Source organism: Anser brachyrhynchus, assembly GCF_964034855.1.
Source record: "Anser brachyrhynchus genome assembly, chromosome: 4".
In the NCBI taxonomy this organism is placed as follows: domain Eukaryota; kingdom Metazoa; phylum Chordata; class Aves; order Anseriformes; family Anatidae; genus Anser; species Anser brachyrhynchus.
Window position 1 is genome coordinate 58563705 of NC_137698.1, and position 23634 is coordinate 58587338.

The following is a 23634-nucleotide window of genomic DNA, read 5'->3' on the forward strand; positions in this document are numbered from 1 at the left end:
GTAGGGTGCTATGTTTTGGATTAGGATGAGAAGAGCGCTGATAACATGCTGATGTTTTCATTGTTGCAGAGCAGTGTTTACACCAGGCCAAGGACTTTTCGGCTTCTTGCTCTGTCCTGCCAGCGAGCAGGCTGGGGGTGCAGCAGGAGCTGGGAGGGGACAGACCCAGGACAGCTGACCCAAACTGGCCAAAGGGGTATTCCATACCATCTGACGTCATGCTAAACAATATATAGGGGTGGCTGGCCGGGGTGGGGGGGCCAGCTGCTCGGGAATAGGCTGGGCATCGGTCAGCGGGTGGTGAGCAATTGCATTGTGCATCACTTGTTTTCTTACACATTATTATTGTTAATACTATTACCATTATCACTATTATTATTATTGTTATTATTTTCCTGTCTTAATAAACTGTCTTTATCTCAACTCACAGGCTTCACTTTCCCGTTTCTCTCCCCCATCCCAGAGAGGGAGGGGGGAGGGTGAGCGAACGGCTGTGTGGTGTTTAGCTGCCAGCCGGGTTAAACCACAACACCTATCATTTTGTCATCAGCCCCAGAGACCTTCTTTTCCCCTTGAGGGTAATGAATTGTGTTTATGTGGTGTTTTAACCCTGCTGGGCAACTAAACTCCACCACTCTCTCATTCCCCCTTCTCAAAAGAGGGAGAGAAGAAAATATGTTTAAAAAAAAAAAAAAAAAGGCTCCCAGGTTGAGATAAGGAAAGTTTAACTAAAGGGAAAAGAAAGAGGAAAGAACAAGAAAAGGCCATGTGGAAGCAAAGAGGGAAGAAAAAAAAAAAAAAGATATTTTCTCTAATTCCCACCAACAAGTGATGTTTAGCCATGTCCTGGGAAGAAGGGCTTTAATACATGTAGCAGTTGTTTGGGAGGACAGACATCTTTATAACAAGAGCCACCCCTTCACCTTTCCCAGATTTCATTGCCAAGTGTGACACCATATGGTATGGAATATCCCTTTGGTCTTCTGCCTTGGTGATGTCCCCTCCCCACTTTTTGCCCAGGTTTTGGGGGGCTTGGAGGGAGTCTTGATATTGTGCCAGCACTGCTCAGCAATAGACAAAACGTTGGTGTGATATCAATGCAGTTCTAGCTACAAATGCTGAGCAAAACACCATATGGGCTGCTGCAGGGAAAGTTAACTCCATCTCAGCCAGGCTCAGTACAGTTTCACAGGGCTCGGTAGGCATGGGCCAGGCCCATGCATGTTGTCGTAATTTGTGTCTCTCTGAAATTGCCATTGTGACAGCATATTTTTTCCAAATATTTTACTAGTTTTTCAGGATTCTGCACTTGTTCAGGGGTGAAGTTCCAAAGCACTTGGAGGTACACAATGTTCTAGATACCAACCCGTACTATCTTAAACACCCTGACACTCATAACTGTATAGTCTCAGGGAAGCTCTCCGGGTGATATTCTTAAATAGTTGTTTAACCTTAAACAAAACCTGCAACAGATTCAGGAAACATAACAATAGGATCCTGCTGGTTTGAGCATTCCTAGGATATTCAAAGTGCTCAAGAGCTACTATAACTAGCCTGGAGCAGAAGAGGACAGTGAAGGAGAAAAGAAAGGTGAAGGAGAGGGGAGAAAGTGTCCCCCTCCCTTGTCTCCCCCATAGTTTGGCAAGAATTTATGTGTAATTATTAAAAGTTTCCAAGAGAGGGTTCTTTGTGCCATTTCCGTGTGTCCTTTCATTGGTTATCGTGGAAAAGAGATTGACACCTCCCTCTCCATTTCCCCCACTCAAGAACAATAACATATCGTAGTAGACAAATGTAATATGTAGTAAAATACTCTTCTTCTTAATTTAAATAATATATTTAGAATACAATTGTATATTGTTAATCAGTTAATGTAATATGACTACAGTAAATGTGTATTTACCTATGTTCAACAGATTGTATCAAAAATCAATTTCTGTAGGAATAATACTTCAGTGGCAGTAGGATATGAATGTAAGAAAATGAATAAATCATAAGGTTAAAGATTAATTTACAATTTAAATACAAAGGAAATTTTTCTTGAAAGAAAATGTTGAAAAATTAAATTTGAGCAGATATTCTTCAGGGCATAAATGCCGCTGTTTAAGCTTATGCAATAAACTATTGGAATACAAACATGTGATGTGTGATTTTCTTTCTTTTTCTCTCTCTGTCTCTCTCTTTTTTTTTTTTTTTTTTGAAAGAGAACCTCCTTAGGCCACTGATCTTTATTTTTATTATACTGTAAAGACCCAAAAAGCCACAGAGAAAACAGTTGACCAAAGAAAAAGTTACATGTATTTGACACACAAAAGAACATTAAAGTGTAATCACTTAAGTACTGTTCTGAGACAACCTTTCTTCAAAATACTAAAAGTAATTGAGGGAATTGGTCATATTTTAAAGACTTACCTCAAGGCATGAAGATTGTATTTCTTGAACAGGGTACAAAAACCACATTTAAAGCATGTACAATTATTCATACATCTATTCAAACATTGCTAATCTATTTTTATCTACATTTGCAATTATGGAATTAAAAATAACAGTGAATGAATGTAAAATGTTAAACCTATTCAAAACACAGGATTGGCAATGAACACTTCACTATATGGCCACTACAAATTCTTTAGTTAGTATTGAAATAGCAGACAAAATAAAATTTGATTGGTAAGTCACTGTTTAGATCTGTTTGGGAAGATAACAATGTCTCTCAGACAGTGTAGTAAGAAGCTTGTGATGACATAAAACTACTGACTTTTCTCTGCATTGGTTGTCTATATTTCATCTAGGAATAAAAAAGACACCATGACACCATGGAGCTGGTTCTGGGAGTCCCATGCAAAAAGCAGGTAAGTGGCTGTGATTGTTATGGTATTGCTCATACCACTCCAACTCAGGATTATATGCTAATTATTTATCCCAGTACTTGCAGGATTAAACAATCAAAAATCACAGTCAGGTATCACTTTCTAGTCACTTTTCTAGTGACTAGTTAGGCTTCCTTTGGAACTATGAGGATTAGGCATTGGAACGGGTTGCCCAGGAAGGTGGTAGAGTCACCACAGTCCCTGGTTGGACATGGCACTTAGGAACACGGTTTAGTGGGTGATATTGGTGGTAGGGGGATGGTTGGACCAGATGATTTTGGAGGTCTTTTCCAACACTTAAGTTTCTATTATTTCTATGATTAGACACTCAACAACACAAGAACAAAAGTAGAAACTATTGAGGAAATATAGGACAAGAAGGTGTGAGATCTAATTTAGACATCAAGTACTCTGATACTTGCTTGCTCAGCATTAGACTTTTACAATGACAAGGGTTGATACACCAGTAACTGCAGTTCTCAGCTGCAGACTTCAGAGACCTGGCAAGCTGCCTTATGACGGTTTATCCTTCTTTTTCTCTCCAGGGAAAGAAATACTGCACAAACAATTCAAGAATAAGGAGAGAAATATGGCCAAAGATCCCAAATCTCTGAAGTGAGAAAAATTAAAGTTTCAGGAGTACAGGTTGCATCCCAAAGCCAAAAAGATTTTGTAATGTATTTCAATATGTTTCCATAATACAATGGCTCCAGCCAGATTCTGGTATGGTAAATAATTAGATACAACAGAAAGGAAAGTTTAATTTATGCATTATTCAAAGTATTAATGAAAATGTTTTATGTTATGCATATCAATACTTAGTACAATGTAACAAAAATCCCCAGTTATGCCATTAGTTTGAGCACATTCTTAATCTGGAAAAATAAAAAGTAAAAAAATATAAAAATCCAGTTGGGTCTTCTGCCATAATAAGTTATTCATAGACAATATCAAACAAGTGATACAATGAGAAAAAATGACTTCTGAGGAAGGATCAGGCCTATTTAGATGAGAAAAGACTGGGAAGAGCACAATTATATCTTTGCAACATAACTGATGTCTTCATAGAGAAGAGAGTGAAAACCAGCTGTTACTGTCTACTGTCTTTCCTTCATCAAAGTAGTTTCAATTTGAGAGACACTGCTTCTCTGTTTTCCAAAATCTGATGCTAGTGAACTCTGAGATGTTATTGGGCAAAACCCTATGTTAATTGGAGGCATAATTTTATTTTAAATCTTTCATTATACCTATATCTATTACTTAGTATAAGAAATGGTATAAAACAAAGGAGATAAAATAATGTCAGTAAAAGGTTACTAAAAATTAACAAGTAATCATCAATATACACGTCACTTAGCTTTAGCCTTTCTAAGAACTAGGATAGCCATCAAACACAGACATTGCAAGTGATGTGGAAATAAAAATATAGACCAGGTTCCTCTGAAACAGAAACAGTAGAAAACTAGTATGCTTGGAGAATAGCCAACATATAGCTTTATGTTTAAGTTTTTTCTTGCAACAGATATATACCCATACCTTACATATTTATAGATAGTAGAAATAGTATCAGATGTTAGATAGATTACAGTATTTTTATATTTGTGATGAAATAATGAAGACAGAAAAATAACAAATGCAGTAGTGCTTCTTTGGCATTGAATTTAAGCTCATCTCAGGGTTTCCACCATTATTGCTTTAAACACTGTCTCTCAGTTTAAGGTAGGTAACTGCAATTTTATTTCTAAAGACTGACTACATAGTAGTATCCTTTGAAGTAAAAAAAATAATAATACAGACGGGAGTGTTTTCTACATTTATTTTCTCTCATAATCTTAAATTCTATATTAACGTAATACATGCACATTCTTTTTCTTATATTGATTCTCAGTCTTGTTCCTACTTTATTGGGTGATTATAATTTTAAGTTGAATGTTTTTATCTTAAAACCCAAACTGAAATATATTACTTTGAGATGTAAGTTTCTCTGCATTCTTTTTTCCCAACTCAGATCCAGAGAGGGAGGTATGGAGGAGCTAATATAATGAATACTTTTATCATGGAACTATTTTCTTATTATCATTCTTGTTGGCACTTCTGGGGAAAATAAATTTCATGGCAACCATGCAATTATGCCTGAATCCAGTTCTGCTTGATTCACAAGATTGCAGTCCTGGCCCTTAGGTATTATCTTGTGTCTGTACTCTTCTCCACCATTTTTTATTTGAGAGTCACCAACAGTTCAATATACAAATTTTTCTTGTTATTACTATAAACTAAATTTTAACTAAAACAATTGTATGTAATAGCTACTCGTCTCCCAGGCAATTACTATCACAGCTATAACAAACTGAAGTCAGCAAGTCAGTTCAGACCAATCAAAAGTCAGTAGTCTTTTGCTGGTATTGGCAGAAATCATATTCACTATACTGCACTATATTAGAATAGGAAATTGAATTGAATGAGTTTTTCATACTGCATTCCTTATTACTCCCACTTTTTTATTTATTTATTTTATTTTTTTATTATTATCTAGATATGCTTATCTGTATGAACTGAGTAAACACTAAAAATATTTGATAAAATATTGGGGATTTTGAATAGCAAAAGGGATATTGCAGAAGAAATGCATATGATCAGGAATTGATTAGTTTTAAAATTATTTCTGAAGAAAGCTTCTATGCTATAAAGAATCTGAAAAGAATGGTTGAGCCTCTGCGTGAAATTGATGCCACATTATTTCTAGGAAACAGGAATGGTCATAATTTAAATTGCCTAAAATAACTGTGTCTGTCCTTTAATGTTATGTTTGTTTTCCAAGAGCCTTTAATACTTTTTTTCTTATTTTGTTTTTCTCTTGCATTTTATATTATTCTTGATGGAAATTAAAATCTTATATAAATTCATGTTACTTACTTAGTTTATATTTATCTTTTCAAAGAGAAAATTTGGCAGAAAAAGAACAGATATCAGAGAAGAACAGTATTATAGAAAATGCAATTTTGTGTTGAATAATATGTGGAGTTTGTTTATTAGGCAAAAAGTGGATTAGGAGGAACCTGACATTGTTTTATATTCAGTTAACACTTAGCACTTTAGTTATATATGTAGATAAAGTATGTAATCATAATGTTGAAAGTATGTAATCTGAAAGTGGTTTTGTTTCACTGTAGTAGTTAATTTACAGGCAAAAGCACAGTTTATGATACGGAGGAAATGTAATTTGAATGTATTTTGGCAATCATTTTTTCTACCTGACACTCATTCAACAGCTACTTCGAATTCACTGATTTTTACGGTGTCATGTAATGAAATGTCTATGCTGATTCCCCTTTCTCATCAACAACAATTGAATTTGTACAAGTATATATAGCTGTATTTTTACATGAATCGTGGTTTCTTTAGCTACACAGTATGGGCAACAAAGAGGAGGAGCTGGAAGCCGCTGTGCAACAGGAAAACTATGACATAGTTGCTGTCATAGAAACATGGTGAGAGAGCTTGCATGACCTGAGTGCTGCATTAGAGGGATAGGCTAGGAAGGAGAGGTGGTGAAGTAGTCCTGTATGTTAGGGAGTGTTTGGATTGTCTTGAGATTAATAATGTCGATGACAAGGCTGAAAGTTTATGGGTAAGAATCAGGGGGAAGGCCAATTAAGCAGATGTTCTGAAAGGCATCTGTTATAGACTGCCTAACCAGGCTGAAGAGACAGGTGAAATATTCTACAAACAGCTAGAAGTCTCACAATCTCTAGCCCTTGTTCTCGTGAGGCATTTCAATTTACCAGATGTCTGATAGAAATAGAATGCAGTGGAGATGAAGCAGCTAGGAGGTTTCTAGAGTATGGAAGGTAACATCCTGACACAGCTGGGAAGTGAGCCAATGAGGAACAGTGCTCCACTGGACCTTTTGCTTGTAAATAGAGAAGGACATGTGGGAACAAAATTAGAAGCCCAGTTTGAGCTCAATCTGGCTATTGCTGTTAAAGACAATAAAAATTGTTTTTATAAATACATAAACAAGAAAAGGAGGACTAAGGAGAATCTCCATCCTTTATTGGATGTGGGGGGAAACATAGTGACAGAAGATGAGGAAAAGGATGAGGTACTTAATGCCTTCTTTGCCTGAGCTGGTAGATAGGGAAACGGAGCAAATAATTTATGAGGAATAATCCCCCATAATCCATGAGGAAAAGGTTAGCGACCTGCTACTCTACTTAGATGTATGCAAGTCTATGGGGCCAGATGGGATCCACCTGAGGGTACTGAGGGAGCTGCCAGAAGTGCTTGCCAAGCCACTTTCCATTATTTATCAGCAATTCTGTCTATTGGGGAGGTCCCAGTCAACTGGTGGTAAGCAAATGCGATGCCCGTGTACAACAAGGGGCCAGAAGGAGGATCCAGGAAACCTCAGGCCTGTCAGTCTGACCTCGGTGCCCTGGAAGCTCATGGAGAAGATTATCTTGAGTGCTGTCATGCAGCACTTACAGGAACAACCAGGTAATCAGGCCACTCAGCATGGGTTTATCAAAGACAGGTCCAGCTTGATGAACCTGGTCTCCTACGACAAGGTGACATGCTCAGCGGATGAGGGAAAGGCTGTGGATGTGGTCTACCTAGACTTCACTAAGTTGTTTGACACCATTTCGCACAGCATTCTCCCTGAAGAAGCTGGCTGCTCAAGGCTTGGACAAGTGTACTTTTGGTTGGATTGAAAAATAGTTGAGTGGCCTGGCCCAAAGAGTTTTGGTGAATGGAGTTAAATCCAGCTGGAAGCTGGTCACTAGTGGTGTCCACCAGGGCTTGATATTGGGGTCATTTCTCTTCAGTATCTTTATCAACGATCTGGACAATGGCATAGAGTGCACCCTCAGTAAGTTTGCAGATGGCACCAAGTTGAGAGTGACTGTTGATCTACTTGAAGGTAGGAGGGCTCTGCAGAGGGATCTGGATAGGCTGGACCAATGGGCCAAGGCCAACAGTATGAAGTTCAACAAGGCTAAGTTCTGGGTCCTGCACTTGGGGCACAACAACCCCATGCAACACTACAAGCTGGGGGAAGAGTGGTTGGAAAGCTGCCTGGCAGAAAGCGACCTGGGTTTTTGGTTGATAGACAAATGAAAATGAACCAGCAGCGTGCTCAGGGAGCCAAGAAGGCCAACAGCATCCTGGCTTGTATCAGAAATAGTGTGGCCAGCAGGACTAGGGAAGTGATTGCCCTCCTGTACTTGTGTCTGGTAAGGCCACACCTTGAATAGTGTTCAGTTTTATGCCCCTCACTACAAGAATATCAAGGAGCTGGAGTATGTCCAAAGAGAGGCAATGGCACTGGTGAAGGGTCTAGAAAACAAGTGAATGATTGAGGTAACTGGGGTTGTTTAGCCTGGAGAAAAGGAGGCTCAGAGAAGAGCTTATCGTACTTTACAATTACCTTAAAGGAGGCTATAGCAAGGTGGGAATCGAGTTCTTCTCCTAAGCACTAAGTAGTAAAATGAGGGGAAATGACCTCAAGTTGCACCAGGGGAGATTTTGTTTGGATATTAGGAGAATTTTTTTACTGAAAGGGTGTTGTTGTGAGGAATGGGTTATAAGCAGAAGATTGGCAAGGAGGATGGGATCAGAACGGAAGACTGACGAGGAAGATTGTAAATATGCTCAAGTGAATTTGCAGCTGGATCTGTATAAAGTCTGGAGAGCAGCAATGTAGAAAAACATACAAATTATGTCTGCTGCTGTTTGTGTTCTGTGTGTATGACAAGTAGCATATCTGTGCATAGATAACATAGGTATTTGGTGGAAGTGCCTTATCAGATGTGTTTGAGCTCCCAGTCTTGGTACAGAGATCAAAGAAGCACAGTGAGAATCACAGCATGGTGGTAAAAACTGCACCTGCATGAACTCTTGATAAAAACAGGTGAAACCAGCAGGCCGATGATCTCCTAGCATGGACCCTGTTTGGTGGTTCTCGCGTTCCCATTTGTTTGCCCATGCTTGTGTACCTCTGCTTGGGTGTTGCTTCGGGGATCCCCCAGTTGGTGAGGTAACATGAATAAATGTACTCTTTGCATTTTAGCTGTGAGTCTGTGGTCATTCCTGTTGCCTGCCTGTGCAGCATTGGAATAGGCTGGCTTTGGAAGTGGTTGAATCACCATCCCAGGAAGTCTTCACTCGAGATGTGTAGATTTGGAACTTAGTAGCATAGGTTAGTGGTGGACTTTAGTGCTAGACTAAAGGTTGGACTAGATGATCTTAGAGGTCTTTTCCACCTGATTGATTCTAAGATTCTATTAAACAATTAAAATAATAAAATTTAACATATGAAGGAATATAATATCTACCTTGTGGTGGCTAAGCCCAAAGAATAATTAATAAAGCAAATTCTGAGCCTATTTATTTATGCAAGTATATAGCTTAGTCCAAGAAATTAACATAAATTAGATACTTAGCTCCTAATTTAAATGTGAGCTTTAGATGCAATGTTATTCCTTACACAATTTTCACTGAAGGTAATGGAAGATTTTTGGTCCTTATTCCAAATAAGATGTGGTTTATTAATAGAGAAATAAGTTGTAACCTAACATTGTATATGTTATTATTTAATTAAATGAGAGGCTTTTAGTTCTATTGACTTTTCCTAGTTTAAGAGGGAAGATTATTTATTAAACATGGAGAACATTAAAAAATATATATATTTATTTTATTAATTTTGACTTTTTTTTTTTCTGGGATAAAGCAGCGGATAGTACAGACACAAATATGGCATAAATACATAAATGTCTACATTTTAAATATATAGCTATGTTAAAAACTTGTGTAGTGTCACAGTGTTACAATTGTGTGCATTCACTTGGTATAAATTAAAAAGGATTATTTTGCTTCATTTACTAAGGAAGGGGGTAAGCTAGCACTGTGTTTGTGGGCTATTTGATTTTTGTATGCATTGAAGTATTTAGATTTAATACCTGAGTTTTCAGTTGTCTTCTTCTTGAGAAAGAGAATGAAGTCATTGCTTACTAAAATTGTCAGATTAATAGCACTAGAAGCACATATTATGTGACAGCAGTGTCAGATCCTTGACTCTTCTGTTCTAAGGAACTTCACCTCTATTAGAAATGGCCCAGTGAAGTGAGATCATTTGATGTTCATAACCATTGCTGTTTTTTTATTTTTATTTTACCTGTAATTTCCAGGATGCTCAACACCGTTTTAACTAAAGTCTCATGCAAAATGGTCATACTACACATTAAGAGGATGGTAGATCAAAACTGTTGATTTATGAGATGTAATTGTCCCATAAAATGATAAAAGGCACAGTAAATGTTATGCTGGGACTAAATTTGAATCGATGGTATAAATATTAAACTATTCATGTCCACTTTTGTCCAAACTGTTTAATATGCTGCTTCTTGAAATAGACGCTTATTAGAGTATTACACTAAGAATGTCAGTTGATGCCACATTGGCGATGCATTTAGGATCATACAATTAGATTAGCAAAGGAAAGATAGAAATTAAAATTTTTGATTCTATTTTTCTGAAGTGTTACTTAGGCAGATGTATGCATAATCTTATTTGCTGATTTAGAAGGTGGTGTGAAGAAAAAGAAATAAATTACAATACATTGAGGATTTATAGTGTTTTTACTTTAGCCAACAGCTAGAGTATTTTCTGTATCTCAAACAAAAGTGGTACCAGTCTGCTGGTACCAAAAATGCATAACATTTTAGGAATTTTTTTGAAGAAGCAGAATGAAGTGTTGAAAAGCACTTATGTCAGTATATGACATGGTCCAGAGACTCAAAAATAGTCTAGAAACAGAAGAAGAAAAAAAAGTTAGCTGAAATAGAGGGAATGGATGAGATCACAGAAACACTGAGAGAAAAGAAATCTAAATTAAGAGGTCAAATGCAACATTAAATCCCAGACAAATAGAAAACAAACAAACATGCTGTAAATATTCATCACTTAAGTGAAAAAAAAGTAAAAACAAAAGAATTTTAATAGAGTAAGTTCACTCTTGATTATATATTTCCCTTCCCTTCCCTTCCCTTCCCTTCCCTTCCCTTCCCTTCCCTTCCCTTCCCTTCCCTTCCCTTCCCTTCCCTTCCCTTCCCTTCCCTTCCCTTCCCTTCCCTTCCCTTCCCTTCCCTTCCCTTCCCTTCCCTTCCCTTCCCTTCCCTTCCCTTCCCTTCCCTTCCCTTCCCTTCCCTTCCCTTCCCTTCCCTTCCCTTCCCTTCCCTTCCCTTCCCTTCCCTTCCCATCCCATCTAATAATGTCAAGTATCAGAAACAAGATTAGACAAAACTGACCTGATATGTTGTAGTACCTTGTACAATCTTTTGGTAGAGAATATTGGTAAAATTGAAAGAATTTTTTAAATTGAAAATCACTGCTCTAGAATTATTAAAACAGAAACAAATAAAAATGCCCACGTATTTTTATTTTCCCAGTTTGCCTTGTAGTGAAGCTCTAATGGGTAGTGTTGTGTTAGTGATTACCACTGAACAGTATTATGAGGTAGAGCATGTTCTTTTCCAAATTTCTTTTTAATCTCTACATAAGAAAATTTCTGATTTTTCTAAAGATAGTTGGTTTTGTCAGAAGTTTCCCCTGGTTTCAAATAAATTAGCTTTGCAGCAGTAGTGGCTGACATGCCTTGAATCATCCATGGTGCTTAAGAAAGCAGCAACAGGACACCTCTAAACACTGTGACACCCTCAAACTGTTTTATTACTAACTCATTGAAGTTTTGAAACACGTAGACGTGAATCTGGAACTTGCTCATCCCCCTCCCCGTTCCCTATCTAGTCTGATTTCTTGACTTGAAATGTACGCTGTTCTTGAATGATTTAACCCCATAATTGTGTTTGCAGGATGAACCTAGAATGCAGCAATTACATGACTGGTGGTTATCTCATTTCCATCCTCTTTCTTCCCCATTGCATCTGCTGAGACTTACAGGCTCTCACTTACCACATGGAGATAGAAGCTTTGCTGTGTACAAGCGTTTGATGAGGATAGCAAAGAGCACAGCTGGTCCATGGAAGTGGAGAAACAGGACAATTTTCTTCCAGCTTCTTTGCCTCACTACAGCTGGAGTGCACAGACTGAGGGAAATATTGCTTCATTTCTAAGAAATGATATTATCGACTACAGAACTATGAAGCTGAGAGATGCACAATGATGGTCAGGCCAGGTCATGCAAGACAATGTATTTCTATTTTTTATTTTATTTTTTTAAGAAAAGTAATACACTGGTAGAATCTTTACTTAATAATTTTGGTATTATATTTGTTCATTTAAAGGTAAAATCAGATTTGTGCAATGAATGATTAGAAGACTTGAGTTAACTATAGATGTAGAAAAGACTACACAGCCAACTCTTGACCACCTCACTGAATTTATACTTGAATAAAATAATAAACCTCCAGAATATACCCAGCATCTATGTAATTAATTTTCTCTCCTGAGGAAACCTGCAAGGCTCAGAAAGATGTTATCACTTAGCAGAAGGGAGAACTGTTGTGTAAGGGAGGAACATTTCTTTGAAAGTTCCTTCAATGGGCATCCATCCATATCCAGACCTCTCTCATTTGTTAGTTAAATATCCATGACATCAGATTAGTCAAATGTTTCTGTTTAATCGATGTGTCATAACCTCACCACTAGTTTTTAAAAAAATCTGAACATCATAGCCAATCTATAGCAAGACTTATTTAACCTACATAATCTTTAGCTAAAAAAAAAAATAAAATATTGCAAGCCTCAACAAATATTTCTGTCAGACAATATATGTCTAGGGAACAGCACATGTTTGTTATGATGTCAGATTTCTGTTCAATAAAAAATAAAATAAAATAAAATATATATATGTAATATGATGGAGGTTTTGTAATATTAGCAGTAATGAGTTTCAGCTGAGACAGCTATAGCTTCAGCTATAGCTTTTTTCCCCAATCAAGCAATTTCCAAAGAATAAGTTCTACTTAAATGAGAACTATAACAAACTTTTCTATTTAATGAGATTCCATGTTAATCTCCCATGCTGCAAATCAATTATTTAAAGCCTTTCACAGCTAATGGATCATACAGTACCTTTTGATTAATGCCAACAAGCTAGTTTTAATGCACTGAAGCAATCAACAGTCTTACCGACTCTGTTTTAATAATATTTTTCTGTGGATAGAGAAGAAATAATTTAAAAAATATATATTTCTATATATTTCTATATTTCTATATATTTCTATATATATATATTTCTATGTGAGAAAAATACTGAACTCAAACTGCAGCAGAGAATATATATAGTTGTGATTACTAGCAATAGACAAAGAACTTTGCTGATTTGATAATGTTGATTGAAAATTCTGCATCTCCTATTCAACAGCCAAGTATCTATGCTTAGCATTTTGCAGGACAGCCTTTTCCACTAAAGTACATTATAGCCACCATTTCTCACCAGAATTTGATTTAATAAAGCTACTAATGCTATAGTATAAATATAGGTGTTTTGCATATTCTACTGATACAAATTAACATGATTTTTTGTGTTCTCAATTCATGTGGTGCCCTGTGGTGGATATTCTGCAATGGTGCCAAATGAGGGCTTCTTTATGAATGTACATCTCTATGTAAGAATGATACATTACTGAGAAAAAAGAAGAAAATACAGCATCGTATATTAATAGTTTCTATGCAGCAACAATTACATAATAAAAACTGATGTGCATTCAAAGAGAAAAAAAAATAAAAAGTGGTTAGCTACCCTGCCTCAAACCCTATGTTTGATTTACAGGCTACTTGTTTTAAGTAATGCACATTAGCATAGCATCAGAAAGTTATAGTTCATTGAAAAACATTCTAACCAGAAACTAATGCATACACAGGCTTTTGTATGGTTGTTTTTAACAAAGCAGAAACAATTTAAGGTGGTGACTTTTAAAAGAACCTTCACAGTTAAATGGACAGTTAAACGGTTATGTTCAGAAAAGTTATAAAATCTACTTGAGTGCCTAGTGTTTTGATTTAAAAACACTTCAATTTTGAGATTTTGAGCATTGCTTTTTTTTTCTTTTTTTTTCTTTTTTCTTTCTTTTTTCCTTTTTTTTTTTTTTATGGAGAAAGTGCTGAAGATGAAGAAACAATATGATAATCTAAAGTAGTAGTTCCTGATATTCATGAAAAAGAATCGTCACGTACCCTTTCAAATCACTGAACTTTGATATTCCACATACTATAAGCAAATAAATAAAGCCATCAGGAAAAAAAAAAGAAAAAAAGAAAAAAAAAAAGGACAGAAAAACTAACATGGACACAGAAGGAAAAAAAAAAAGAGCAGTGTTTCAGGCAGTACTGGACACTTGGAGTTACAACAGAATTATACACTTGATTCGGAATTCCTTCACTTGATTTGGGATGAACAAAAATGAGTCAGCATTTAAGAGTAAGCATTTAATAAGTAGATCAGCAGTTTTGCAATCAAATAAGAACTTTCATTTTTATTTTATTTTATTTTATTTTATTTTATTTTATTTTATTTTATTTTATTTTATTTTATTTTATTTTATTTTCACAGAATCACAGAATCACAGAATTGTCTAGGTTGGAAGAGACCTCCAAGATCATCCAGTCCAACCTCTGTCCCAACACCAACAAGTCCTACACTAAACCATATCACTAAGGGCTACGTCTAAACGTCTTTTAAAGACCTCCAGGGATGGTGACTCAACCACTTCCCTGGGCAGTCCATTCCAATGCCTAACAACCCTTTCAGTAAAGAAGTTCTTCCTAATATCCAACCTAAACCTCCCCTGGCGCAACTTTAGACCATTCCCCCTCGTCCTGTCACCAGGCACGTGGAAGAATAGACCAACCCCCACCTCTCTACAGCCTCCTTTAAGGTACCTATAGAGAGCGATGAGGTTTCCCCTGAGCCTCCTCTTCTCCAGGCTAAACAACCCCAGCTCCCTCAGCCGCTCCTCGTAAGACTTGTTCTCCAGACCCCTCACCAGCTTCGTTGCCCTTCTCTGGACTCTCTCGAGCACCTCCATGTCCTTCTTGTAGCGAGGGGCCCAAAACTGAACACAGTACTCGAGGTGCGGCCTCACCAGAGCCGAGTACAGGGGGACAATCACCTCCCTAGACCTGCTGGCCACACTGCTTCTTATACAAGCCAGGATGCTGTTGGCCTTCTTGGCCACCTGAGCACTCTGCTGGCTCGTATTCAGCTGCCTATCAACCAGTACTCCCAGGTCCTTCTCGGCCAGGCAGCTTTCCAACCACTCATCTCCCAGCCTGTAGCACTGCTTGGGGTTGTTGCGCCCCAGATGCAGGACCCGGCACTTGGCCTTGTTGAACTTCATACAGTTGACCTCAGCCCATCGCTCCAGCCTATCCAGATCCTCCTGCACAGCCTTCCTTACCTCGAGCAGATCTACACATGCACCTAACTTGGTGTCGTCTGCAAACTTACTGAGGGTGCACTCGATCCCCTCATCCAGGTCATCGATAAAGATTAAAGAGGACCGGCCCCAGCACTGAGCCCTGGGGGACTCCACTAGTAACCAGCCTCCAACTGGATTTGGCTCCATTCACCACAACTCTTTGGGCCCGGCCATCCAGCCAGTTTTTAACCCAACAAAGCATACTCCAGTCCAAGCCACGAGCAGCCAGTTTCTTGAGGAGAATGTTGTGGGAAACGGTGTCAAAAGCCTTATTGAAGTCAAGGTAGATCACATCCACAGCCTTCCCCTCATCCACCAAGCGCGTCACTTGGTCATAGAAGGAGATCAGGTTTGTCAAGCAGGACCTACCTTTCATAAACCCATGCTGACTGGGCCTGCATAAAATTTTATTTTGTTTTATTTTATTTTATTTATTTTATTTTATTTATTTTATTTTATTTTAATTTATTTATTTATTTATTTTATTTTATTTTATTTTTTATTTTATTTTTTATTTTAATTTAATTTATTTTTTTGTGATAAATATAAAACAAATTATGAAGACAAAATATTATTATTTTTTTAATACAAAACATTTTTGTATTTTCATGCAAACATATACTCCTTACATATATGTAAGGAAATAGAATATTTTTTAGCGATAAAGGTTTCCAGTGTGATTAAGGGGTCTTACACCTTAGTTAAAAATATTCAAGATATTTGGGTTGAATCTAATGAAACTTTATCTTTATTCAGAGAAATCCTTCAGAAAGAAGTATAAAAAATGACAACTTACTCTAAAATATATCTTAGACATATTGCTAACGAATACGGTGATGCTAAGGTTATGATGATAAGGCTAATTATAAGGTTCCTCTCAGATCCTCAGCTCAATCCTGGGTGTGTATTAATTCCTTATTTCCTAGGACCACACAGGAGTGAGACAACAAAAATTTCATTTATGATCTTTGTCCCTCAGCCAAATTTGCAGGTTCTGTGTGCTGTGTACACACACCCATACATGTACCTATAGACATCACTATCGGTAATTGATTTTTTTTTTTTTTTTTAACCGAGGAAAGCAGGACAAATAGCCAAAAATAAACTAGTTGTGATCATGTTCAGCTTTTGTATAATGATTAATATTTAGACAAATGCCAAAAAAGATCTGGGTACATTTTCCCATCACAGCAAAAAGGAGTTCATCTCCCACATCACTTTCGAAGTCAATGCACATTCAAGCTGAGAGTGCTTACACCTCTGTTGCCAGCAACTCTGGACTCATGGGGTGAAAAGGATGGCAAGCAAGGTAGATGAGCATCAGGCTGGTGTCTAGTAGCACTCACATATGGGAAGGATCAGCTTGGCTGCAATCTCTGCACCACACGATTATTTCTGTCTTTCAAGAAACTGTTGTTGAAATTAAGAGAGAGAGAGAGGGGGAGAGAGAGAGAGAGAGAGAGAGAGAGAGAGAGAGAGAGAGAGAGAGAGAGAGAAATGGTGCAGAAAAAGGCAGGAAACAAAAACTATGGGAGTCTACACCCTAGCTGCGTCACTCTTGAGAAAAATAGCTCAACAGCTCCTAAATAGCTCAAAGACTGCAACAGACACACAGACAAAATAAATAATAAAGAAGCAGTAATTAAATGAATACAAATAATGTTAAGCATTTCAATTAGAAATATGGAAATATTAAAAGCCATTTGCTGCATTTTTTCCCAATTTGTTTTACCAATAGTTTTATAGTTTTTCTACCTAAATTAAGAAAGCACTTTGAACAATTGTACCTAATTATTTGTTTATAATAATAATTTTAATAGCTAGCTTTGTGGATGCCACACAGAGACTGAGATATGATATATACTAAGACATATATGGTAATGTAGAAAGGAAATCTTTCCACCCCATTTAAAATAACTTATTCTACAACTGATCTGATGAATAAATCCAGTTATAGAACAATCATTAAAGTGTAGGGATGATAGTTACTAAATATACTATTGTTTTCTAAAACGAGCTACCGTAGCCTAGCAAGCAAACAAATAATTAAAACTTACATAGTATGTAAAGCAGTCAGCTTGATTTATTCTGTGAACATGCAGAAAAGAAGGTGTTTTCTGCTTTGCAGTGATTTGTATTGATATGTAAAACAGTACCACAGATGCATCTTTTTTGATATATGGTAACTTAGATAGGATTTTGCCTTATTTACCTTTTAAAATTATTTTTATAGCTGCAGACAACCTAGCATTTTATTTATTTTTTTAATAAAATTTGTTGCTATGAAGAGTATTTTCAAGTAGATCTCGATAGTGAGGGTGTAGGAGACTTGACATTCAGAAATTTATATTGACCAGCAATATTTTTTAAATAATTTGCTACAAGGATGTAAGCTACAAGACCAAAGAACTAAGGAGGAAACTACCAAAGAAGTTACTGAAACATGAGTTGAACTGGGGTGAACAAACAGAGAGGAACAATTTGAAAGATGCTTTCCCCTAGGATTTAATACTGTCTTGCCATATAGTATTAAAAAAAAAAAATAATAAAAAAAAAAAGATAGCTCTACACTTTTAAAGACATGGTCACTTAAGGGGTGACTTCACTGCAACTGTCAAGATCTGTGTTTTGATTAATTTAACTGGGATAGCTCCTAAACATGATGTGAAGCTATACTATCATTCATGTATGCCTGCTTTACTTCATTCTTTTATTAAATTACACATCTGCTGGAAGAGACAGATTATGAAACAAGCCAACAAATTATAACAAAGATGTATTTTGACTACTTTGTGTGAATGTTAAATGATTTCCATATAATTGAAATGGTTTTGCTGCTATTTTCCTCAACACTTGTTATTATGAGACACTTAGGAGACTTCAGACGAAGGAATTAAATGAGCTGTTTCCCTTGCTTATATGGAGTTACCTGTGCATACTTGAGGCATGTAGCAACAATGGGTTGCAAACAGTATTACTGTTTATGCACTCTCTTGAAACTTTTTAGTAATTAAGTACTGCACACACACTAACAGATATTTTATAAAAATTATATTTTGAAAGCATGGTTATCCTCCTTGTTAGATGTAAATAAGTAAAGCCAATTAACCTACTTCTGCTGTAAGTAGTGTCCAATGCTGTTGAAATATCAAGAGACATTTATTGGGGATTACCCTGAAATATAAATATTGCCTAGCAGCATTTAAGAAAGTTGAGTTTTGCTAAAAGTTGCCCAGCAATCAGTTACTTATCTTCCTTAGTGAAGTCTGGCTTCTGGATTTGTTTCGTCCTAACAGTAGAGTAGATATTTGCAAAAGTACAGGATGGCCCAATCACATATGTGGCATTTTGGGTAGTTTAGGAACATTGTGTTCACTTGAAAATTGATTATATTCTGAAGAGCCTTGGTTATTCCATTTTGATTTCATTCTTCAAATAATAATAAAAATAAAAAAATATTTACTCAAGTTCACATCAAAACAAGCCATTGCACTGTGATAAATCTTATCATGTCACACAGCTAAAAGTATCATCAGGCAGCCTCAGTTTACAAATATAAAGTACCTTCATGTATATGCATAGGTGACTGAGAGATAGGAACACTTTGGAAAGATGTCTTGGGTTCTGTAGCCATTAGATGAGGACATAAATAAAGCCATTGAAGAGATATTTGCTATTTATAAAAGCTAATGTCAATAGTACTGGGTCGATAGTCAAGGTGTGTGTGCTAGTTCACTTAACGTGTAATCAACAGTTATTGAACTATAAAATGTATTGATATTGATTTCTTTTAAGAACAGCATTAGTCATTATAGAGTCCCAAATACAGCTACTGTTAATCCATGTGCACGTTAGCCATAAAGGAAGGAAGGAAGGAAGGAAGGAAGGAAGGAAGGAAGGAAGGAAGGAAGGAAGGAAGGAAGGAAGGAAGGAAGGAAGGAAGGAAGGAAGGAAGGAAGGAAGGAAAAGGAAGGAAGGAAAAGGAAGGAAGGAAGGAAGGAAGGAAGGAAGGAAGGAAGGAAGGAATTCTTTTTCTTTTTCTTTTTCTTTTTCTTTTTCTTTTTCTTTTTCTTTTTCTTTTCTTTTTCTTTTTCTTTTTCTTTTTCTTTTTCTTTTTCTTTTTCTTTTTCTTTTTCTTTTTCTTTTTCTTTTTCTTTTTCTTTTTCTTTTTCTTTTTCTTTTTCTTTTTCTTTTTCTTTTTTTTCTTTTTCTTTTTCTTTTTTTTCTTTTTCTTTTTTTTCTTTTTCTTTCTTTTTCTTTTTCTTTTTCTTTTTCTTTTTCTTTTTCTTTTTCTTTTTCTTTTTCTTTTTCTTTTTCTTTTTCTTTTTCTTTTTCTTTTTCTTTCTTTTTCTTTTTCTTTTTCTTTTTCTTTTTCTTTTTCTTTTTCTTTTTCTTTTTCTTTTTCTTTTTCTTTTCCTTTTCCTTTTTTTTCTTTTTCTTTTTTTTTTCTTTTTCTTTTTCTTTTTCTTTTTCTTTTTCTTTTTCTTTTTCTTTTTCTTTTTCTTTTTCTTTTTCTTTTTCTTTTTCTTTTTCTTTTTCTTTTTCTTTTTCTTTTTCTTTTTCTTTTTCTTTTTCTTTTTCTTTTTCTTTTTCTTTTTCTTTTTCTTTTTCTTTTTCTTTTTTTTCTTTTTCTTTTTCTTTCTTTTTCTTTTTCTTTTTCTTTTTCTTTTTCTTTTTCTTTTTCTTTTTCTTTTTCTTTTTCTTTTTCTTTTTCTTTCTTTTTCTTTTCTCTGAACTAATCTGAAAAAGTTACACTGCATTCTGCACACTGTGTAAGGGTAACAGATTTAAACATCCTGCATCCTCACAGAAAGGACAAAACTGGTTCTGCAAGGTCAGTCAAACATTAGATTGTACAAGTAAAAATACACACCACAAGAGAGTGTAGGGGAAACCAAGAAGGCAGATTTTGCTTTGATAATCAGTGCAGAAATCAGGATCCACAGCCTCATATTAAGTGGAATTATAAGTACTTACATTAAAGTGAAATTTGGTGAAAATTAATTGGACGGAAATATTCAAATCAAAGTACACCTGACCAAGAGTAAGTTAAAAATAGAAACCAAAGCTTATTATGTTTGTTTATTAAGTATATGTTCACCCTGCTCAGTGTTTTGCCATGACAGATATGCTGATTGTAAGTAGCAGTATTTTCGTGTTAGCGTAATATTCTCTTCGTCTAGCATGCTACGCTTTCCATACCTGTATGCAGGCTTGCTTATCCTGAGATAGGAAAGATATCTTTGTGAAGCACTGCTTTGTGCCACGAATGCTTAGCCAAAAATGCACTTCTTGCACAATATATCCTAACAATGTATGATATATGCAATCATAGAAGAGTTTGTTTTGGTAAAGGATTTTCATATTCCTCCGTGAAACAGAACCTATTATATAAACCAAAATATGGATGACCAAATATACACCAGAGACATACGTTCTCATTGAGATCTTGATTATTTTAATTAGAGTTACTGCCACAGATGAATTTGAATATTAAATAATAATAATAATATTAATAATAAAACAGATATCACTAAAAATATTTATGGCCTTCCTGCTTGTCTAAGAAGCCTTAAATACCTAAATTAATGTTAAATAGAATCATATAGAATCATAGAATAATTAAGGTTGGAAGAGACCACCAAGATCATCTAGTCCATCCGTCCCCCTACCACCAATAATAACCACTAAACCATGTCCCTGAGTACTATGCCCAACCTTTCCTTAAATACCCCCAGGGACAGTGACTCCACCACTTCCCTGGGCAACCCGTTCCAATGCCTAACCACTCTTTCTGAGAAGAAATTTCTCCTAATTTCCAACCTAAACCTCCCCTGGCACACCATGAGGCCATTCCCTCTAGTCCTATCACTAGTTATCTGTGAGAAGAGACCAACCCCCAGCTCCCCACATCTTCCTTTCAGGTAGTTGTAGAGAGCAATAAGATCTCCCCATAGCCTCTTCTCCAGACTAAACAATCCCCGTTCCCTCAGCTGCTCCTCATAAGACTTGTGTTCCAGGCCCTTCATCAGCTTTGTAACTGTTCTCTGGACATGATCCAGGATGTTGATGTCTTTCTTGTACTGAGGGGCCCAAAACTGGACACAGTAGTTGAGGTGCAGCCTCACGACAGCAGAGTAAAGGGGAGCGATCACCTCCCTGGTCCTGCTGGCTACACTATTTAAAAAAATAACAATATATTACGCATTTTTTCTAGTGTCTCTTCTTAACTAGATGACCTGTTAACTAATGCAAGGAAGGCAAAAAAGTATGCTGTGTGATAGGAACCCTTTCAGTCCTTCATGACTTTATCTTTGCAAAGCTGAACCTGGTGAGACACACTCTTCCATTCCTCAAACTCCTAGACAGTTCCATTAGAACAACTGTTAAGGTCATAAACTGTACAAAACTCCCTGTGCTAAGACTTCATGTTAGCCTATCCTGGTTGAACAGGTAGCCCCAGCGTGTTCCCTGGAAAACTCCAGGCTTGTATTAGAAAGATTTTCATGCTTCTTTTTACTTAACTACCGACTTCGAACAAAAGAATAATGCATTCAGGAAACATCAAATTCTCAGGCAAGTTCTCTATTCTATGTATGAAGATCTCTCAGAAGCATAGATGGCAAATGTTTCAAATGATATATACTAGCCGCAAGATGTGGCAATCTAAGGTGTAACTGCATAATTCCCCCAGGGTCACAATGAACAGCAGCTTTCATTTATATTGCACATTCCATAGTTGCTATGATTTTATAAGTTGTCAGCTGACTGCCTTTGCATAGAAGTATTTGCTATGAATCATGTTCAAGAGAGTTGCATACCAGATTAAATGATATAAATGGTTAGCCGTTTTCGTTTTATTGTGCCTGTTATTCTTCAGGGGAAAAAAATATTTTCCAATAAATTAACATCAGTATTTCCCTCTTTTTAATTGTTACTGAAATGAAATTTGCTACAGTACCTGTCTAAACCAGATAATGTAGAATCTTCATCCTGTAACTAGGGATGAATGAAGCTCAGAAGGCTTTGAGTTTTGGATAATCTTCCCAAAATTAAGATGCTTAGCACAAGTTTTTATGAAACTCTCTAAATGAAATGATGCTTCTGCAAGTAACATTAGCTTCTATCATCTTTCAGATACTCCATATACATTGAGCAGTTACTTCTTACTATCCTGAAAGCATGCTGTAAAATAAGCAATTATAAACAAGTGTGTGGAAATATTCAAAGACCTAGAACAATTTCAGAAAGGAATTCAGCAGGTTAATACTTCCCATGTACTCCTACTTAACATTTGACCTTTTTTCTCCATGTTGAGACTGGAAAAATAGGACATTGCCTTTTTGCACACCATGAGCTTTATTATTTGCACTGAGATGACATACCTCTTCTCTTTATCTTCCAAAAATTCTAAAGATATATGACCATGGGTGGGCATGTAAGTTTTGTGTCTAAGATATAGAGGCTTGCATCATCACCTAATGTAGCCAACCATTTTAATCCTTACATATCAGGCATGTTACTGAAAATATGACTGAAGCTGTTGCTTTTAACATTAGGGGAAAGAAGACAGGAATCAGCACTTGCCATTTCATCTCATATAATGCTGCTTTTGACAATTCATCCTACCTTAAAACAGGCCCTACTACCCTCTCTTAAGATCTCTTAATTTTTTTTTCCTCTTTTTTTTTGGGGGGGGGGGGGGGCTTGCAGGTGGAGGGGTGGGGGGGTTATTTCAACTTCCCATGAATTTATGTACCTTATACATCTAAGAATACTGTCTCCATGTCTATGGAGTTAAAATATCTAGTTATAATAAAATTCAGTCACTTTGAATATATCTGATTTATAGACATCAGCACTGAGCATGAGAGCTACATTTATTAGGTACATTTAAGCATCATGGGTATTTCTTGTCCAATAATAGTTCATCAGCTTGTAGTGTAGCATGCTGACATTTGAAATTCTTTCCACAGTCTTAGCACGAGATTCAGTGTTTTAGATTTTCATTTCCCAGACAGTTACAGACTAGCCGTGTGAATATATACTTTCTCTTATTCTTTTCTAGCAGAAAGACATTTATTGTAACTGTGTCCTGGTTCCAGTTAGGACAGAGTTAATTTTCCCTCATAGTAGCTGGTAGGGTGCTATGTTTTGGATTAGGATGAGAAGAGCGCTGATAACATGCTGATGTTTTAATTGTTGCAGAGCAGTGTTTACACCAGGCCAAGGACTTTTCGGCTTCTCGCTCTGTCCTGCCAGCGAGCAGGCTGGGGGTGCAGCAGGAGCTGGGAGGGGACAGACCCAGGACAGCTGACCCAAAC

At 36.4% G+C, this 23634-nt stretch overlaps 1 long non-coding RNA gene across 1 annotated transcript; it reads left to right on the plus strand.

Moving 5' to 3' along the window:
* The first annotated feature begins 263 nt into the window (after positions 1–263).
* On the plus strand, positions 264–3775 carry LOC308195197. Its single transcript, XR_013951321.1, has 3 exons — positions 264–300; positions 2793–2852; positions 3416–3775. It is a non-coding gene; the product is annotated as an uncharacterized lncRNA (long non-coding RNA).
* The last annotated feature ends 19859 nt before the right edge of the window (positions 3776–23634 follow it).